The sequence below is a fragment of the Chinchilla lanigera genome, unplaced genomic scaffold, assembly GCF_000276665.1.
Source record: "Chinchilla lanigera isolate Chin_1 unplaced genomic scaffold, ChiLan1.0 scaffold00029, whole genome shotgun sequence".
NCBI lineage: Eukaryota > Metazoa > Chordata > Mammalia > Rodentia > Chinchillidae > Chinchilla > Chinchilla lanigera.
This window is the reverse complement of record NW_004955430.1, coordinates 11,119,239-11,132,953: the sequence shown is the minus strand read 5'-3', so window position 1 is coordinate 11,132,953 and position 13,715 is coordinate 11,119,239. Positions and strand designations below refer to the sequence as shown.

The 13,715-nt window shown below is 39.2% G+C and overlaps 1 pseudogene; it reads right to left on the bottom strand.

Moving 5' to 3' along the window:
- Positions 1-923: 923 nt before the first annotated feature.
- Positions 924-2,199, bottom strand: LOC102030656 (annotated as a pseudogene).
- Positions 2,200-13,715: the final 11,516 nt, after the last annotated feature.

The window sequence follows — 13,715 nt, the reverse complement described above, 5'->3', positions numbered from 1 at the left end:
TGACAGCTGGACTCTCATATCTATTTCTACAAGTCAATGTGCTTTTGTTTTATTTTTGTTTTTGTTTTTCTTCCAGTACCAGGAATCAAACTCATGACCTTGCGCTTGCCAGGCAAGAGCTTTGCCACTGAGCTAAATCCCCAGCCCCTCAATGTGGTTTTGATTGAAATATATGAAGCAAAGTTTGACTTAGTCAACTAGATAGAATAGTATGAAGTCTTTTTATAAACATTTTATATACCTATAGATATATAGAGATACTACTTAGAATTCAACATGTTATACTTCCTTAAGGGTTACTTATACTGTGGAATGAGAAGTCACTATTTTGTACCCTATTGCCTTGAAATCTGTTTTGGTATCCTCCACTTTAATGTATCATTTACTCATTCACAGTCGTGTAAAATCATATGGTAGTCATTTAAAAATATTTTTCATAGTTATGTAAATATTCCAAACTTTGACATATTTCATTTATATGATATCAAAAAATCACGTTTATTAATGCCACCTTCAATACCATCAAAAGTACCAGGGGCTGTCAAGTTGCAGTTCCTTGAAAGCTTTAATTTTATCATTGGCTCAAAATAGTCAGTTATTTTCCTTAAAGTCAAAGACTTTCTTCATTTATTTAGAAAAAGAATGTCTGCAAATACTCAACCTTAGGTGCTCATGTTTGTCTGTCTCTTTCAGGAAAGATGGTGGTCCTAGAACATGGCATCTCAAACAAGCACACAAACACTCTGTCTGGAGACAACTCTCACACTGTGTATTCAATGAAATGCGTTCAATATTTTCCCCGTTTTATCACACAGAATATTAAAAAGACATATGCAAGGATCAAAACTTTTTTTTTTTTTTTCCAGTGACCTCTGAGCTTTTATTGGCTTGCTATTTCCCAAGGGCACCCTGCTACAGCTGCTTCAGTGTCTTAACACTTTGGTGTCATTGGTCTCAGACACTCATTTTCCATCCACGATTTTGTGGGTGGTGGTTCTTCGGATGGTTTGCACCGAGGCGTTGCTGCTGTCTAGGGCATCGCCGAGATTGAAATCCTCCCCGGTACATGGTGATCTCAGCCTCCCCTTTAACCTTGATGCTCAGCAGGGCTTCGTACTCCTGGGTCTGGCGCTGCCCCTCTTTTCGAGTCTGTGCGAGTTCTGACTCCAGGTGCAGGAGGACCCCACTGAGTGGCTCCATCTGCGTGGCGTAGCAGGCCTCCAGGTCTCGCAGGCTGTTCTCCAGGCCTATCTTCAGATTTCTCATGGATTCCAGGTTTATCTCCAAGGACTGGGCCATGTGCTTCAGCTCCCTGAGTGTCATCTTGTCAGCTCCGACCTCAGCAGACTGCGAGGTGACTACTGTGGTGCTCTCCTCAATCTGCTGAGACCAGTACTTGTCCAGCTCTTCTCGGTTCTTCCGAGCCAGTGCGCTGTACTGGGCCCTGATGTCTGCCATGGTCTTGCCCAGGTCCTGAGATTTGGGCGCATCCACCTCGGCGGTCAAACCAGAGCCAGCAGTCTGTGCTTGAAGGCCTCTGACTTCATCCTCATGGTTCTTCATGAATATCAGCTTCTCCTTAAGAGTCTCAATTTCCATCTTCAGCTGCAGCCGAGTGACACTGGTGTCATCAGTGACCTTGCAAAGCCCGCGGATGTCCTTCTCCACAGACTGACGCATGACCAGCTCCATCTCATACTTGACTCTGAAGTCATCAGCAGCAAGAGGAGCATTGTCAATCTGCAGGATGATGTGGACGTTGTCCACAGAATTCGCAAAGATCTGAGCCTTCAGCTCCTTAATGGTCTTGAAGTAATGGCCCCAGTCTCTGACCTGGGACCCCTTCTTCTCCAGATGTTCCTGGATCTTGCCTTCCAGCCTCTGATTTTCCTTCTCCAGGCTCCTCACCCTCTCCAGGTAGGAAGCCAGATGGTTGTTCAGGTCCTGCATGGTCTCCTTCTCAGTGTGGATGCTGCCCATTCCGGCCAGACCGCCGGCATTCCCGCACCAGGCCCGCGGAGGCCATGTCGCCCCGGAGGATGGTAGAGCGAGACAGGGAGACACGGGAGACAGAGCCCCCGGCGCCTGCATAGACACTGGCCGTGCTGCTGGCCCGCCGGACCTGGTGGCTGGGGGCCCCGACCGAGCCCAAGGACTGTAGTTGATGAAGAAGATAGTGGAGTGGGCGGTGACACTCATGCTGTCCGGGAAGGGAAGCTAGAGACCAGGACTCAAGTTCGGGTCGAGGATCAAAAATAAATAAATAAATATATATATATAGGTGGCATAACTGTACTGTTGGTGTCTGATGGTTTGTTGAGGGGAACAGTTAAAGATTAAAAGTTTTTTTTAAAATATTTTGACCAATTTTGCATGGTTGTATCTGGTAATCTGAACAATTTATATGACGACAACAATTTGCAGTATAACAGTCATTGGTGAATTCCTGCAATCCTGCCTAGCAACACTGTGTATTGTCTCTAATGTTCTTTTAAATTATTATTTTCTTATTCCCTTTAATGATTTCATCAAACTTCTATTCTTACATCTGGTAATCTGAGCAACTTTGTTGAAGATAACAATATGTAATATAACAACCACTGTTAATCTCTATCATTTAGTTTGAAACCTTGTATCATTTTTAATGTCCTTGCTTTGTGTTGTTTGTATTTTGCTATTGTTCTTTTTTTCTACTGTTTTCTTTAAAATAAAAAAAGATTTAATACAATTAGTGTTTTTTTTGTTTTTGTTTTTGTTTTTGTTTTTGTTTTTTACCAACAATTTTCTCAATTGGAACTGAGCCTTTTGTTCCCCATAAGTAAATAGTAGTGAGGAATATACTTACTACTAGTATAGCTTTTTCCACTGTCTTAATTTGTGCTAAAGCACCACTGCTTTTCAACAATCACTGTACATACCAATACAGTGTAAAGGCAAATCACATCCAAACATTACCAGGAATACAATTTCTACCTCATAGTGTCTTGAGAAAGACAGAGAAGCTTCTGCTATTCTATTATCATTGTGATGATGATGATGATTAAGTATTCTTTCTGTTCTTTTCTCAATGAATGGTGGGGGGGTAGGGTAAATCGAAAAGGGTTTTTTTTTCACTTTTCTCTCCTGTGGCAAAAATTGCGATTTCATTCTACTTGCTAACATTCAGAGAAAGAAAGTCAAACTTTTCAATTTCTGTGCAATGACACCCTAAAGTCAGGTTCTCAAATTTGAAGAGAGCCAGAAGAGACGGTAAACACTCATTTACTTCAAAAAAATTATTATGTGTTTAAAGTACAAATTAGTTTGGTAGAGAACATCTCATGCCTGTTTTATTTCCATATTCCTCAGACTGATAGTGGGATGCTATCAATTAATTCATTTAGAGAGCAATACACCACAAGAAATAAATTATTTGTCCTCTGGAGCTAGTCACAAGGGGATTTTTAAAAAACCATTAAACAGAAAGACAACTGTTCATCTTAGAAAGATGAAAGGCCAATTCCTCCTCCTCAGCTGATAGTTTCTTAGTAATAGCGATATCAACTACATGTATTACAAAACATATTCACAGACAAATTGTTTAGCCCCTTTGACCCTCACTTTTTTCAAACATGAAATTGGATTATTAATACATTTTGTGAGTACTGAGCAAGAGAATGCTCAGGAAATGCTCAGCGTTTTGCTTGGCACCTAGTAAGTTCTCAGCAACTGGTCACGAGCAGTGGTGGCAGTAGTCGTAGCAAGACCAGCAGTATGAACAGCAGCTGCTTGAGATGTTTTAGGAATGAGTAGGGCAGGCTTGGTGAAGTTCAGTCTTTTTCATGATACAGAAAAGAAGAAAAGGAGCTTGGCTTCAGACCCATGTTGTTTTCAGTGCATTGCCCAAATTCTTCCCTCTGTGCCACTGCTATTTCTAGGGCTCACAGAAAATGCTTTCAGTTCCTCTGTTCCCTTGATGTCCTACCACCCGACAGTGAGCTTATCTCAAGTCATAGTCCAGGTGTCTACGTACTGCCTCCCACAATGCATTAGTTTCAAGAGCCATAACAGAAATGATGCATTTACACATAAGCCAAAGATAATGACATGTTTGCAGTGAACAGAGCTGAGTCAGAATACGGCTTTCCATTTCCTACACCCAGGACACAGAGCTTTAGGATAATCCCCAAGGCATTATTTTTTTACTTCTTAAAAAACTAGGCTGGTCATACTTGCTTTTTGGAACTGTGAAGATTGTTATATGAGGTATCATGTAGATAGAGCTTATCACAGTGCCAGGCACAAGGTGAGTGGTCAATAAATATTTATTCGATGATTAACTTATAAAAAGGCTGGCTCATCTGGGTTCTTATTCCTAATCTTCTAGACTAAATAATTCACTGTTTTCATTTCTGTCCTTTTCCTAGACATCATAAAATTAGAAAAAAATTTTCAAACTTGAGTCTATACCTACACAGAATTTTTTATAACTTTCTGCTTTGAGCTCCGAAAGTTATTTCATAGAAAAATGACCTTATTTTTAAATAGAAGGGGCAATTGAAAATCAGCGAACGGACTTACCCCCTAATGATTTTTTTCTCAGACATAATTATAATAATTAGCATTATAAAGTGCTAATTATCTTTGGACACAGAGGACCTGTACACCAGAGACAGAGGTCCGCATTAAGTAAAGCGGATTTCACTTTCTTCAGTTACCAGATTTCTCCTTTTTCTTCCTTGTAATGGTGCAAAGGTATTTAGTCCACCAAGGTTCATTTAAAACCTTTTTCCAGTTCAGGAATCTATCTGCCAGCCACCCACAGCTAGATTCCATATTGAACTTATGGATTTAAAAAGAAAAATTCATTTTTCTTTGTACAGTCTCATCACTTTTTGAGAGATGATTGTTCTATAGTTCTTGCTCAGCACCTAGAACCTGGCTAGAATCAAAACTGTGAGGATAATGAGTTTGTTTGGATGGAATAGGCAGGTATCTGTCCTCTGAGGACTAGAAACTCTGCTAGCATGATTGTCAGAAGGGTTAGCTATGTAGAAGAGAAAATCAGCATGTGCTAGATAGAATTTCAAATTGAATAAAACTCAAGGAACTGCTATCACAACTTTTTAATATTACAAAGAAGACACTGAGTCACAGAACTACGGCATAAAAGAATGAGAATCAAAAACATTCCTGATATTCTCAGAATAATACTTATCACTGTATACTGGGCTCTCCGTCAGGAATTTCTAATTATGGTCAGAATCTCATGTTAGAGTGTAGAAAGAAATTCAGGTACAGGAATCATTGGGATAAGGCTATGGGAAGTGTAACTTGAAGCTCTCCTTTATTCCCTTTGTCAGTGACAGAATCATTGTTCATATTATCTAACAATGCCTAGCTATATTAGTACAATTCTTCCCTAAACACCATTCAAGATAAACACTTGTCTCTAGACTAGAGAATCCTACTCACTCCCTTGGGGTAGAGAAGCAGTCTCACTCCCACAGAGCTATATTCAGCTGGAAGTTTTCACCTGTGTTAGGCAAAAATCTACCTCTTCTGTCCTGTACATTGAGCCCTAAGCAAATAAATCTCATTTATTAAAAAATAATATTGTTCAATGACTCAAGAAAAGTTTTCTCCAACAGAAACTGTCTCAGAGGCCCCTGGAGGGCTTGTCAAAACACAGGTCATGGACCGCACCCAGGGAGCTTCTGAGCCGGTGAGTCTGGTCTGGTACCAAGACTTTTTCTTTCTACTACCTTCCCCGGGGGTGCTCGCATGGCTGGTCTGAGAATCCCCAGGTTCGAAGCTGATCAGCCCCCTCTGCTAGATCTTGAATGGGGGTCTTACAAGGCACACTTTCCTAATTTAATACTATGTCATTTGTCCCCTTTTGAATGCTTTAGAAATTTAGCTGTTACATTTTTTATATTTTTTTATGTTCAAACTTTTCTTAGTGGACATGTAAGACTTTTCTACTTGAGGAAAAAATGAGAATTTCTTTAAAATAACATTAAATCAGAGCATAATTAGCAATATAAAACAAGACTACTAAAAAGACTGTGTCTCATTATTATGTTTTCATACCCTGTATACAAATTATTCGAACCAGAATGCACTTGCTAAGAAAATCATTTTTATTTCCATCACTAAACAGTGAATACTATGATGATTGGAGGGAAATGTGCTTTTCTGGTGTTAGATTTATTTTCACATTCTAGAGTTTATGGCAATATGAAAAGGTCTAAATTTGTAAGCCAAAGACCTGATTTTGAATTCCAGAGACCTGGATTTTATGGCGATTTTGATTTGTTTTGACTGTGTCTTTATGCAACATTTTAGTTTTCTTATTTTTAAAATACAATAAAATAGAAGTGATTGCCCTTTACATTCTACACGGGAGTAAGGGATAAACACAATAACACTTGTGTATCTATAAAAGCTTTAGAGATTTTATTGTGTCTAATATTTATGAACACCCTGCTTTTATTTTTTATCTGAAATTTCATTTTCATGGAAGAGAAAATAACACAAGGATTCATTTTCTTATAAGTGTTTTCAGGCATAAGGCCTCCCTGAACTGACTACATTGCCTATATCATATCTCCTAACCCCTTTTCCCTTTGCAAGAGTTTTTAGGACTCCATAAAAGTCACTTAGTAAGGTACTGTGTATTGCATATATTTTAAAATTCTTATCAGGAAGAAACAACAATTTACTCTGGCAGAAAGTGGAACTTTGGACTTCAGTCGCCTGATTCCTGGGAGGAGTCTTTTGATTCTTTCTTGATCTTTAGATATTTGTGTTGGAGTCTCACTTTTTTCCCAGTCGGCAGGTCAGATAACTGACACCTGATGGATGCTTAGCTCTTTAAAAGACAGGCTGGCGTGATCAGATGCTGTCTCAGACAGACTGTCTTTAAATGTATTTTCAGCGTGTCTTCAGACAGTTATTTTTCCTCTGTTCAATTTTGTTCATCTTCTTACTTAACTTTTCAAGTGCTACTATTTCCTTTTTAAATGCAGTATTGAGAAGTGCAAACATTATTGGAAGAGAGAGTCTTACTAGCATAATTGTGCATTATCTTCCTTTTATATTGCAGATGGAAAACATTAAATCTAGAGGGAATAGAAATCTGCTCAATCAGATATTGATAGTACAATTTCCTTTAAAAATACTTACCTGTGGAGAAGAATACTGGCTTTTTTTTTTTTTTAAGGCAGCAACTTTTCATCATTTTTTAAGAGCCAAATGACATAGGGAATTAAAATTCTGTCTCCTGGAGTCAGCCTTCTCCTGCTGATGCTGCCCCTTCCCTTTTATAATTTAATATTTTAGTGAGGGATTTTGGTGGAGTGGGAGGGAGGGAATGCTGTTGTAGCACAGTGTATTACAGTCTGTTTTCTATCTCTAGTACCAGCTCCATGCATAAGATGTTTGGATGGGTTTTATAATATGAGTAATAAAGAATACACTCGTCTCTTGTTAGCCATTTTCTGTACCACCGTCATTGAGAGCAACCCATCACGTATTGTTCATCTTCCCCAAACTTTATTGTTTGGAAATCAGTTTTCAAATAGGAAGGATTGCTTTATCCAAAACCCCAACTCCTCATTACAAATCCTTAGCTTGTTGGTGAAGACTCCACCATCACTGAGGGTGTTACCACCCTCAGGGCAAAACTTTGGGAACTAACTCACCTACCTCTGATTTTATGTCAACGATGCTTTTTTGTTTCCTCATTTTACTCTCCACCTTTATCCCCCTACCTACTAAATCCAGGTCTGCCTCATAACTCACTTCAACAAGATTGAGCCTGAATATAATGTGATTTATCCTGTTCTCAGTCCTGGTACAGAAATGAAGCTTATCCCAGTGATACCACCTGCTCAGAGGCTGACATTGTGCATGTAGTACAATGTGACTTATGGGGAATTCCTCGGAAGTCACAGATAAAATCACAAGTGGAGCAATATCTCTCTGTAGGGCATAAGCAGTTCCAGGTTAAACTTCCAGAAGCACACTCTCAAGGTAAGTGCTTGATGCCAGGTCATGTATTTCATTTCATTTTGGAAAATCTGTGAAGGGTATGTGCCGAGAGTGTAGGGGATTACCATTCCTGTGCATTCTTCTGTAATGCATCCTAATCTTCCTCTGCCTGCTCTCATTCATCCTAGATACTCCATCACAGAATTATATTCTTGATCCAAAATACCGATAAAGCATCTCAAATATTCTATTTTAAATTTGTTAAATTTTCCAAAATCTGAGTTTCTCTCAAGTACTTTTTCACTTCTGGAGAAGATGGTAGGTGCTTTGAGCTGTTCATTTAAAGAGAAGGTGTATTATCACCATGACCTGAACATAGCTTCAATCATTTAATGATTCCTTACTAGTATTGAAATTTTATACACTAATATCAAAGTGTAACCAGAGGTTTTACACAGTGATTGTGCATCCAAGGTTCTCGAAATTATGAAAACCTATTCAGTTTCCAAGGCCCCCTCACGGTTCTACCATATCAGAAACTCAGGATGAGAGCTAATTTTGAGTTTATTTGTAAAACATTCCCCAAAGTACTGTGGATCAAAGGTGAAAAATCATTGCTTAAGGAATTAACTTTTCATAATAAAATGTCCTTTGAATGTTAAATAGATATATTCTAAAGTATAATGTAAAATATAGTATAATATAATATATAGTGTAAACATATATACTCTACAATATAGTATAAATGTAGTATCTAATCCATTTGTGTGTGTGTGTGTGTGTGTGCATGTGCGCCTGTGTGTGTGTGCACGCACATATGGGGTGTTATGAATTCAACCAGGGCTTTCACTCTGAGCTACATTTCCCATTTATTTCTTTTTAGATTTGAGACAAGTTCTCACTAAGTCACTAAGTTGCCCAGGCTGGGCTTGAACTTGCAATCCTCTTGCCTCAGACTCCCACAGTATTGGGATAATGGGTTTGTGTCATAAATCTCAGCCCATTGTTTCTTCTTTTAGCAATATGGTAATAGGCTTAGGTGTTGTTTCCAGTACAGCCAGCTGGTTATATCTAATAAGTCAGGTTGTACTTGAGTAACAACAGAGAGTACAACACTGTGGATAAGAAGAATTACCTGGTTTTGCCTGATTGATTCCATATGACCAATTATTTTGTGACTTACAGGAAGTTATTTAGCCTTTCTAAGCCTCTTTTCTGAGCCATAAGTTGGAGATAATGTTACCATCTATAGTATTTATATGAATTAATAGAGAATCTGCATCAAACCCTCAACACAGCGTCTCACTTATGGCAAATCATCAGTAAATGTTAGCTGTTATGGTAATCATGACCATAAAAACAATAAGGTATGTAGTAAAAATAAATTTGGACAGGGACAGGAGCAGGGCAATAATTGCAAACTTCAATGATTTTCAAATTTTAAGTAGGGTTTGGTTAATTACATGGACCTCAGTTCAATGGTGTCCATACTTGCTTACCTAAGACCCCAGCTGGGGCAGTATTTTCTCAGCAAAGTGACTTGATAAGCCTTTTGGGTTTTACCACAAAAAATCCTGCAAAAATTCTCATCAAGAGACTGAGTGACTATTAACTGTGATCAAAGAATACAATGAACTTTAAAATGATTTTAAAACTGTTACAATAAAGAACATATTGCTCATTCTTTTCACTTTCTGAAGCACCTCTGGAAACCCTCTTTAGTGGAGCTGTCATGGCTGCCCTGACTTTCCCTTCCACGTTCCTCTTTTCACTCCCTGCTTCCTGGCTACCGTGAGACAAGCAGCTTTTCCTCTTCTATGCCCCTCTGCTACGCTGTCCTGCCCTGAAACCAGTGGACTTCTGAACCTGGACTAGTGAAAATATGAGCCAAAAGAAAGCTCTCATCCTTTATATTATTGGTTCAGGTATTTTGTCCCTGCAATGAGAAAGTAACTAAGACAAAGATAGATTAAGACATACTGTAACGTTTGTAAGAGTCTGCCTTTCTATTGGATGGCACTCAACAGCAGCCCTCGTCCTATTTGTAATCATACTTCCTAAGAGGACTTCCAGAACTGCCTCAGAAAGTGGCGATATGTGTGATTAAAGCAAGGAGGGGGCTGTATTGAGGAGATTAATGGTAATGTGTCTTTTACTGTAATACTTTTCCAAATTTAATCATTCACCACATATTTTGATCATGTCTTGCATAGGAAATTTTTTATCTTGTTGGAAAGAAGTGTTCACTCACGATCTATGAGTAATTTATTGGGATGAAAGAGATGACAGCATAGCTTTGTGAGACAGTGCAGTATTCTAAGTAAGATACTTTTCAAAGCAATTGTACTCTAGAAATTCTCCCTATCTTATAAAAATATTGTTCTTATAGGAATAAAGATGTTTCTTAGACATGAAAATATGCAACCATAATTTTAAAAGTTCAAAAGTTAAAAGGAAATGAAATCCAAGGAGCTGAGTCATGAGGGTTTTAGGGAAAAACTTCTAATTTAAAAGACTTATGATAAGAAATGACTACTGGCTGAGAAATGGCTGCTACTTTGCTTGTCTACTCTCAGAGTGGGAGCTCATATGGGATGAATATGAATAATTAAAATCATTGTAAAGATGGATGTTGCGTGGTACTTATTTACTTCTGTGATGGTTATGCTTAAGAGTCAACCTGATCAGCTTGGGCTTCATCTAGAGGATTCATAAAACACACTTATGAGTGTGACTGTGTGTCATGGAGGTGTGATGTTGGAGTCTATATCTGGCCCCTGGTGCCTTCTTCTCTGGTGCTCTTCCCTGTGCTGTGCTTCTTTGCTGACATGCAGTAAATAGCTTTGCTTTACCATGCCATCCTGCCATGATGGTACTGCCTTGGTGTCCAATGACCATGGACTGAACCCTCTAAAAATATACAACCAGAGTTGAGCCAGATTAAATGTCTCCTCCCTTCTATTGTGGGTATAGGATATTATATCCTAGTAATGGACAGCTGACTAATTCAGAAAATTGGTACCGGGCAATGGGGACTGTTACTGTGACTATACCTAATCATGAGGCTGAAACAGGTTCTCAGAAAGAATTTGGAAAGGTTTGTAATGCCAGTTAAAGAAGATATAGGATAATGTAAGCAGAGTTTGATGGGAGTTTCTGGTCAGAGATCAGAAGCCCAAAATGCTCATATAAAAGCAAACAGGAAAGGCCAAGCTCATGAAGTTTTAGGTGAGAACAGGAGCTTTTTGGGAATTAGACTAGAGTATATGGATTTTACGCTGAGGTAAAAGAAAAAAACTGCATGTATTTTGCCCACATCCTGATACTTTGCAGGAGGCTGAGTTTAAAGTTTATACATTGATTTGGTAGAAGAAATATTATCACAGGCCAAAATTCAGGCTGTGGCATGGGTACTGCTGGCTAGCTTTAGACAGTTTATAATGAGAATTGAGGGCAAAAAATAGAGAAGGGACTTTAAAAACTCAATTTTTTGCTTTATAGGAAGTGTGTGTAAAGTAGGGGCTAAATGATTGCTGGAGAAACGAGTGCCATCAAAGTGAAACGAAGTGAGTTGTGGTGACACACACCTATAATTCTAGCACTTTGGGAAGTTGAGAAAGGAGGTTTACAAATTTGAGCCCAGCCGAGGCAAATTAGCAATAGTCCATCTCAAAATAAAAAAATAAAAGAGGCTGGAGATGTAGCCAGTACAAAGGCCCTAGGCTTAATTACTAATACTGTGGAGGGGGGAGAGAGGAGGCACAAGGGAGGAGAGAGGAGAGGAGAGGAGGGGAGATAAGCATACTTTGACAGGGCACAAGATGCAGCCGTGAGGGCCTCCCAGGAATTGCCAAGACCCCAACCAGTGCAGGCTACAGGTTGCAAAAGTGTAAATATTTTATTTGAGAAGAGATACTTGAATTCTCTGCTGAAGAAAGGCTACCTAGAGGATTAATTCCCCAGGATTTATTTAATCCTGCCTCATCATGCTTAACTATCCAAATAGAGTACTTGCTGCTGCAGCCATGGTCCAAGGGGACCTGGCTACTGCTTGACCTGGTGCCTGACCTTGGCACCATCTGTGTGATGCTGGTTGTTCAAGCATCCAGGATACAAATGTTGCAGGGTGGTGGAAGCTTCCACCAAGATTTCAAAAGAAAGCTGGAAGGTCAGAAAGTTTGTGCATGAGCAATTGAGTGAAGCTCTGGGAATGAAGCCAATGATGACTCTAGGAAATCAGAGATGCCAGGAACATGGAACAAGTTCCATGGCTAAGGAAAATCACAAGCAGTCAGAGTTATCCCAAGAGATAAATCTTATGGGTGACAACAAGCAAGACCATAGCGGTGGAACAACCCAAGCCCTTTGGAACTCACATCTCACCACTATGTGCCACAGATGCTGGACACAGAGCTATAGGACTTAATGTTGATTGTGCTGGTTTTTTACACTTGCCTTGGTTTTGTTCTTTTTTATCTTAATATATTTCTCTTTTGGAATAGGATTATTTATTCTATACCTTGTATACTAAGGATATGTAACTTGCCTCTGGAATATGGAATTTACAGCTAAGAACTTTTTTTAGATAGTTACTCACTGTATAGTTCAAGCTGGCCTTGGATTCATTATGTATCCCAGGCTAGCCTTGAACTTCTGGCAATCCTCTTGCCTCACCCTCCTTGGTGCTGGGATTGCAGGCATATGTCACCTCACGCAGCTTAGAGCCAAGAATTTACCTTCAATCTCAGCATTAACTTTGGACTAGGACATTTGGACAATGCTAGAACTGTTGAGATTTTGGAAACAACATTAGTGCATTTTTGGTTGCATGCAGAATTGTTATGTCACCTTGAGTGGAAGTATGACTTTGTGTTTACTGAAAGATTAAATATGGTTTAAAGAGAGTTGTTTGAGTTTCCAATTGACAAAGGGTAGGATGTGATGGTTAACTTTAACTGTCACCTTGATTCACTCAGGAACTACTAACAGGACTAGTAAAGCAAATGCATGGGTGTCTCTGGGTGGATCATAGAGGTAAGACATTGAGTTTTCTATTTGATCCCTTGTCCTTTCCTCTCTAGCACTCTTCTGTACTCTGCTTCCCAATCTCCATGATGTGAGAACCTTTGCTCCAAGTATTCCTGCTTTATGGTCAACTAAGTATGGACTCAATCCTCTGAAACCATGAGCCAAGTCAAGCCCCTCCTCTTTTAAATTGTGAGTGTCAGGCATTGTGTCCCAGCAACAAGCGGAGAGATACAAACCCTTGTGATACTTCATGATACTGACTCTCATTTTCCCTCTCTAACCCTCACCATTCACACTCAAAATTCTGCACCTCAATTTTTTATTTAATTAGTAAATATCTCTGTCTTTTCAGACAATATTTCTCTTTGTCTTAGTCCTCCAAGAATTGTTTATCTAACCACACCCTTCACATTTGACCTTTTCTCTACGCAGATGGTTATCACTAATTTTGAGTGCAATCTCCCAAGATAGCATCAGCTCCACTGACCCAAATATCTGCTTCAAAAATCCCTAATATCATAGTTGTGCTAGCCTTGACATATTGTCTTCATTAGCTCAGCTGTGTGTCCATCATAAATCCCATCAAAGAGCTGACGTTTTCCTTCACACTGTTTAGAAAGCCTAATTTGAATGTTAACTAGCCTAGCATGGATACTATTCAGATGGTTAACAGCAACCTCCAGACTCAGAGAGAGTTCCAATGACCATTATCT